This window comes from Coenobita brevimanus, chromosome 80 (genome assembly GCF_032717465.1).
Source record: "Coenobita brevimanus isolate Jiangsu-jjx chromosome 80, ASM3271746v2, whole genome shotgun sequence".
NCBI lineage: Eukaryota > Metazoa > Arthropoda > Malacostraca > Decapoda > Coenobitidae > Coenobita > Coenobita brevimanus.
The window spans coordinates 54,467,666-54,475,764 of record NC_137033.1 but is presented as its reverse complement, the minus strand read 5'-3'; positions in this window follow the sequence as shown (position 1 = coordinate 54,475,764).

The window sequence follows — 8,099 nt, the reverse complement described above, 5'->3', positions numbered from 1 at the left end:
AAAACGTTAATGTAATTTTATAGGCGGAATCCCCGATAATTAATTGCTAAAGTTAATGCCATAAAACACATTGTTACGATGGAAAATATTTTTAAATTTGATTTCGCAGTTGAGGCGTTCACCCATTACAGCCGAATACTCCCTTGGAAAACTTTAGATTCCAAGGGGTTCCTAGGCATTTATGGGTGAGTTTTTTTTGTAGATAACAAAATTTATTGAATAACTGTATCACATGCGAAAGGAATTTCAACTCTGCTTCACATAGAAGTAATATTATTAGCTTCTGCTTAGTGTGACGGTCGGGTCAGGTCGGGCAGGGTCGCTCATTTCCAAACTGAAACGAGAGTAAACATTGCTTGCTCGCTCGCTCGTAATAAGAAGGAGGTAAAATGAAAGGAAAGCAAATGCAAAGAAAACTTCAACGCCCTGCTGACCGACCCTCCCCATCTTACTCTCCCTCCCTCCCCTCCCCTTACTCGTTCGCGCTTATTTTAAACAGATCCTCAGCTCTTCTCTTTCCCCATACCCTTCCTCCTTTCCCCTCTGCCCGCTCCATTTCCTCATACTCTACTCCCTCCCCTTACCCGCTCTTCCGCACTCTTACCAGCTCCGTTCTCTCCGTGTCTCCTCATCTCTCCTTTTCTCTCCTCTCCCTCCGCTTCATTCCTATTCCTCCCTCCTCCACTGCTGTCCTCTCCCTTACCCTCCATTCCCCTTCCCATTCCTTCTTTCCCCAGCTTTCCTACCCTTGCCAGTTTTCCCCCCTCGCTAATCTCCTTTCACCTCTGTATTTTCTTCTCTCCCCTTCCCTTCTTCCCTCCCTGTGCTCCTCTTTCTTCCTTCCCTCCAGTCCAGCAGATACCGGGATAAACCTTCAAATGTCGTCTATAACTTTGATCTTTGTGTCATTTTAAAGCTATGAATGTGTAAAGCAAGAATCTGCCGGGTGTCCTGTTGTCACCCTTGAGCATTTTGCATACGATAATTCAAGATGGAGTCCAAGATGGCCATCACATTAGATATAAGTTGCATTCACATAGTAATACACATTCAGAATGAGTAACTTTGCATATTTTCGTGGTAATTGTGTATCAAAACCTTGTGAGAAGCATTTGCAATCAAATGTTGCATGATAAGGCCCGATTCACACGACCCGTTTTGGTTCCGACAGGTAGTCCGCCGGCTTGACGCCGTCAGAATGTTGTGTATTCACATGACACGTTCGTGCTCCGTCCATCATCGTCATTCAGTGTGTTCTCTTTGTTGCGTGAGGATCATGGCCGGTCTGTCTCTAAGGAATTTGGTGGCAGTTGCTCTACTATTAGAAGAAGAGGAGGAAGAAAAAGTTCGTGGAAAAAGGAAATGTTTATGGGTACACCAGTCACTGAAAAATAAAAGGTTCGAGGGAGAATTCTGGACCCTGTATAAAGAACTGGCAGTTGATGATGTAAAATTTTCAGTAGTCCTGCTGGAGCATAACTTTGGGAGTGATATAGCATATCCTGTATTAAGGCAAGAAAAACAGTGAATTTTACCTGCAAAGATTATGAGTTATAATTTCATATACAATAAACTACTGGCACACTCACCTGGTTTGTTTACTTCCTCGCCAATCGCTTTCCATATCTTTATGCAGATTATCACTGTACTTCTTGTTAGTCATATCAAATAACTCTTCATGAGAACGCTCAAGTTCGATCAGCCTATCGTCCGTGATGCCAAACAATGAACTGTATGTGTTATCTACATGGACAAGGCGGTAACAGCGAGTCGTGGAATGGACGGGTACGCTACGTGTCCTCGTTCACATGAGCCATCACCAACCTATCAGTCCAGCGTCAAGTCTCCAGCTAGCCGGCCAGGATTTCTCGAGAAGATATCTGTGACGTGTCGGTCGGGTGACGGACGGCTGCCGCCGTCAGCTTGATGGGTCATGTGAACAGTTACATTAGAATGCATGTAAGAAATCTCGACGGTATCTAGCCGGTGTCTAGCCGGCGGACTGCCTGTCGGAACCAAAACGGGTTGTGTAAATCGGCCTTAGTGCAGATAATTAAGATGGGGCCATAACTGATCCAAGAAATGGCTTGACTATTTAAAAAAAAAAAAAAAAATTATTCGATCAGATCAAATATAAATTCTGATGAAATATTAAGCCAGATCATGTGTGTAACATTTCAAAACAGAAAAAAAAATTATTGGTGTGCTCCATAAAATGCATGTTAAGCTTCTGTATAGCTTATATTGAACATTAATCAACCCTTTACAGATATCGAAACACTATGGAAATACCAAACCTACTGCCAACGCAACAGCGAAATTCTACCCATGTATACAGTATATATGATTAAACTGTGCATCCATAAAACTGTACCAAACCTAAATCACATGTCATAATTAGGCCTAGATATTGAAAAAAGAAAGTTCTCTTGTGAAATGATATGATATTACATAGTTTAATTATGATGAACATTCATGTTGTGAGAAAGTATACTAAAGGATGCTCTTTACCCTCCAAATCATGAGTGGAACCAAAATACCACAATATCTTAACCTAACTAGAATTATTCAAAGAAGTCATTCAGGTGTCCAAACTCTTACAGATTTATTACACAAAGAGATAATTATTTTAAACTCAGTGAGCAGCTTCCGGAAACATAGAAGCAACCAATGTCAAGAAATGTAATGCTTCTGTATACAATTTTACATGAGTCAAACAGTGTGACATTAATGCACTTTGGTCAACCTGATTACTGATCATGTTTGTTAAAACATTCACGTTCCCTGCAATTGCAGAAAAGTGTACGTGACAAACTGGCTGCTCTGCAGCCCTAGTGGTGGAGTGTCCGGCATGGTGCATCTTCACTTTTGGAGCTGCACTGTATTAACTTTAATACACTGTCTGGTGCCACAGGGACATTTGGAGGCACTGTTACAGGATCTAAGGACTTATTTGAATTATCCTTTATCCATCCAAAATTTTGAGCATCCATGCTTTGGGGATATGGGTCTTTCACTGATTTCCAAATGCATGCGTGGTAGTGAGCACGCTTGACATTCTCTGCAAAGGATTCATTTGTAGGTGAGAGAGAGTTAAAAAGACCTGGTGTCGTTGGAATTCCCTTGACTTGATACTTATAACTGCTTTGGACAATGCATCATCTATCTCATATTCCTGGTCATCAACCACTGTCATGAATTTTGATGCTTTACACCGAAAGATGAATATGCTAGATAAACCTGAAGATGTCAATATGAGCAGATCTGCACGAAAATATTGCTTGACTTTTTTAACTACAAACCATCTTGATATATTTGTCCCACCATAGGCTCTGTATGTATCAAATAATTCAACAAAATCCCAATCATGTGTTTTGTCGTTTGTCATGGCTTGAAGAAGAGATTCCAACGCATCATCTTTATCACAGTTATCAGCACTGAATTTTTCACCTGTTGCTACTGAATTTGGCGACATGAGTTTCGACCCGCAGTCTACATGATATCTTGCATCAGCTGAATGGAGGCCACTGACAGCTACCTCCAGGCGAAGTCGAACATCAGCAGCCCACTCATTATTTCTTTCCGTACAGATGTTGAGGATGGAATCTTTGAACGACTTTGTTGTCCTTGTCTAAATAATTTCGCGGCACATATAAGCTGCTCTCCATCTTTAGTTTTTTTTTTTTTTTTTTTAAGAATCTTTAATTAACGAACAGTCTTCACCACAAAAGATGCAGTGCTCACAGAATGAAAATTGCTTATCCAACGAGAATCTTGTTCCTTTTGATAGTTCTGGTTCACTAAAAGCTTGCGTTTCATTTCTCTTTAGGTGTCTTTGGATGTGTGTGCTTGACGTATATGAGGAAACACATGACTTGTGGCACAATATTTCAAAGTTCTCGTCTGTTACCATATTTTCTTCAAGGTGATCTGCTTTCCCATCACTGTAAACTTTACTGCACCTAATAATATTGCTAATCCTGCTGGACCCACATTCAATCAGTGGGTCTTGTTTATCACAGCGGTTATATTAAAATGCGAAATAACACAAGCAGTCAGTACTTTTTCGTCCCTGCGATATTAAGCATTCACCCTGCATCACATACTACTCTTCCACCAGATCCACCACCATGCACCTCACAGTTTTTCTATGTGAAAGTTAAATGAAATTGTATGATAATGAATGGAGTAATCAGACATGATGTTATTGTACAATCACATACATATAATGCTTGCCTTTTCCTTTTCGTCTGCAGAAATTACTATTACATGAAAGCATTATTCAATACTGCCACCATCAATCATTACCAGTCAATATACAAAATGCCTGAAAAAAATACCACGTGTTAGCAACACAGAAGTAAGATGAATATACAGGAATGATGGGTACAGGAGAAGCAAGCATGCAAACATGCAATGAGCGAGAGTAGTGAACCCATTTTTTCGCCATTTCATTTATTAACTTAATTTAGATGACTGGTCAGAAAAGCATTTCTATAAACAAAATATTTTCATTGTCAACGTATTCATGGAAATAATGGAAGCTTTACCACTGCTTCACATTTTGTTAGGTTATTGAGGCATCACTTCAGCACATTTCGTAATTGGCGGTCATCTTATATTACTCAAAAAGTTCAAGGGTGACAAGAGGGCATCCGGCGGGATTCGTAATCTACACATTCTTAGCTTTCAAATAACACCAAGACATAACTATAGACAACATTTGAAGGTACCCCTTAAAATCTTGCTTTGCCTGCCGCACCAAATCCCTTCTGCTCTGCTTTCTCTTCGCCTCTCCTCTCCTCTCTCATCTGTCTTCTCTCATTTCTCTCCTCTCCTCTCCTCCCCTCTCCTCTCATCCTCCCACCAGCACACTTGGCGTTTGATGTTCTGCGACAGTCGTCTCTCCCTCAAGGGTACACATGTCCCTGAGTATCATTTAGTCGTGGTTGGGTTCTTCGTATGTTTATTTATTTTTATGTAAGAGCTTATCCTCGTAAATTTTAACTCCACTTGCTTCATTAAACTTTATCTCTTATTTTTCATTGTTATGTATGCTCTACTTTTGAATGATGTCTTCTTGCAGTGCATAGCAGTTTTTCAACACATGCAATACAATAATATCTCTTCGTCCCCAGCTGCTCAGCGATTTTTCTTTTTCTGTGCGGTCTTACCAAGATGTTCTTATTTATACATTTACAGTACTGAGTCTGATTCTTAATGCCCCCTCTTCATTTTATTTTGTGTGTGTGTGTGTGTGTGTGTGTGTGTGTGTGTGTGTGTGTGTGTGTTTGTGTGTGTGTGTGTGTGTGTGTGTGTGTGTGTGTGTGTGTGTGTGTGTGTGTGTGTATGTGAACAAAATAAGTCAGACGGTTTTAATTAAATTTTAATCAAATTTATTAATGTATTTCGGATAGGCAGGTACTGCTGACCTGTCGTTTGGGGAGACCATAGGTCAGAGGTCAGGGTAACAGTGTAAAGTAAAATTTGTCTAACAAAATCAGCTTAAACATTTTTGTCCCCATATGACTAAGACCAAACTTTGTGGGAGGATTCTGGGTAATGGCAGAATAAAGAGGTTCTGCTTTGAGAACAGTCAGTCAAAGGTCAAGGTCACAGGCGAGGGCAAAGGTCGACCTGTGTGTCTGTGTTTAAAGATAACTAAATGTTTCAATCTGATTGGATCAAACTTGGTGGAAGGATTAAGGATCACCCACAGGGTTGACATACCGGAACTGTTTTTGAGAACAAGAGGTCAAAGGTCAAGGTCATAAGGCAAGATCAGATAAGAATCTTTATCCATTGTAAAACAACCTCTGGAATGGTTCTGAGTAAGGAAAGGAAATAGGGATTCATTGTCGAGAACATTAGTCAACGTCGAGGTCATGTCAAGCAATTTTGATGTGATAAGGACGAAAAGTGGTGGAAGGATTAAGGGTCATGCGAGAATAAAGTAAGTCGAACTTGCGAGCAATCTGTCGGAAGTCAGGGTCATAGAGCAAAGCCTAATGTTCGGCTCTTAAACGAATTGGTGGGCGGGGGTGTAACACACACTGAATGTAGGGAACCTTGTGTTGGGTGTTGATTTCTTCGTGCATGAATTGCTCCAATGGTAGGAATAATAACCCATGTATTGAGACTATTTATAGTGAAGCAACAAATGTTTTTTCTTCAAACTGAACGTGATTTCAGGATGTGGATACTTCCCCAATATCATTATCTTGCACACACGAAATTTAGCCACTCCTTTCTTCACTTCCCTTGTCCTGCATCTTTCTATCAAATCTTCAGTTCCTTTTCTCTTTCCAGTTATTTTCATCTTCTCTTCTCTCATCCCTTTCATTCTTCTTTTTCGTCCATTTTCTCACCTCTATTTTCATTTCCTAGTCTGTTTTTTTTTTTTTTCTTCTCCAGTTTTTCTTCCACCTGTCCGGTCTCCTCAACTTCTATTTTTCGTTCTTTCCTGCTCCTACTTTTCTCTTGTTCCCTATTCGCCCCTCATTGCCTCTCTTCTCTTATTTCTTCCGCCTTCCTCAATAAGTCAGTAAGTCACCATTTCTCCCAGCTTCGCAGTGTCTCAGGCTCGAAGTATTTAAACACGTTTTTAGGACTGTATCGGTTAGTTTTCATGTCCTTTAAGTGGATGTGTCGGCTGGCGTAACGGTAGATGTGAGTTTGTTCCATCCCACCATATGTCTGTGCTGGTGGTTGCTTTACTAGATTTATTTATTTATTTATTTATCTATCTATCTATTTATTTATTTATTTTGCCCCACCTGACTGTTTGTCTTAGTGCAAGATAGAACCCACGTTGCAGAGGGTTGAAGGATATTTTAAGGTGTGAGGATTTGAATTACGTAAACAGCGGAATATACTGATCTACCATACGACCCGCCGACATGTCGTAAAAACACACCCGCTAATACCAATACACCAGTCCTGTATGACACAGCCCTAACATGTATTATGGATGGTGGGCGTCACAGGGCCGAAATGGTGACATGTGGAGGTTTATGTTACGTAAGAGGATTGCTGGGCCTTAGGGAACGGGCTGTTAAGCCTATACCCAGAGTCGGACGAATGAAAAATTGTAGGCAGGTGCTGGAGGGGGACACCTTCACGTGATGACATTAATATAACCAGGCGGCGGAATTACCCAGTTATTCATTTCCTCCTCATCTTCCTAGAGGGTGATGGTAGACTGCAGGGAAGGGCAAATTCAGCCTGCAGTCCACTGGGTTCCCCGGCAGATGAGCCTGGGCTGCAACTCTTACCAACACTACTGGGATTGCAGCTTCTATGAGTAAGCCTCCATACAAATAAATTAGTGCTATTTTTTCTCTAAAAAAAAGAGTGATGATAAACATCCAGTCTTATACAGCATATAGCTCAAGAAAATGTGTTAATTCGCCCCGAGAGCCATCAGACTCTATGTCTTAAAACTGATGGTGTGACAGGAGTGGATTCCAAGTTCCTACTGTAACTCAGAATGTTAATGATGGCAATTAGCCGTAATCTCTTTGCATGGAAGAAATCGAAGCACCTCAACCTTAGCGATTTTTTCCCATAATACACCGGAATAATCTCATATGTATTATTACATTTTCATGTTACTCCTGCTGCGGACACACGAATTTATCTGATCAGGAAAGACTTGTAGCTGAACGATTATTAACCCTCCACCGACCCTTTATATAGTTTTTTTCTTTTTTACTTCAAGACAGTTACCTTTATATTCAGCCGTGGAAAGATCTGTGGCAATGAAGTAGTCTACCTCTTCTGTACGGGAACTACTCCTAAAGTGAATAAAATTCTTTGGTGGCCACTGCAGTAAAAGGAATACTTGTGGTATTAATGTTTACAAAAGACACTTAACCACGTAGTTCCGGTGAGGATTTTTTTATATTCTCCTCTTTCTATCGCCACAGGAATTTATTCATCTTGGGGTAGCCTTACAAACTTCTTTAACCCCTTCCCTGTAACAGTTCTTCCTAGGCTGAATATAATTGTCTGGAGAGGATAACAACAGGCCAGTAGAGTACTTTGTGGTACTGAATGTCTATAATTACTTGTATTTAGCCTGTGTGTGGGAGTCGGGG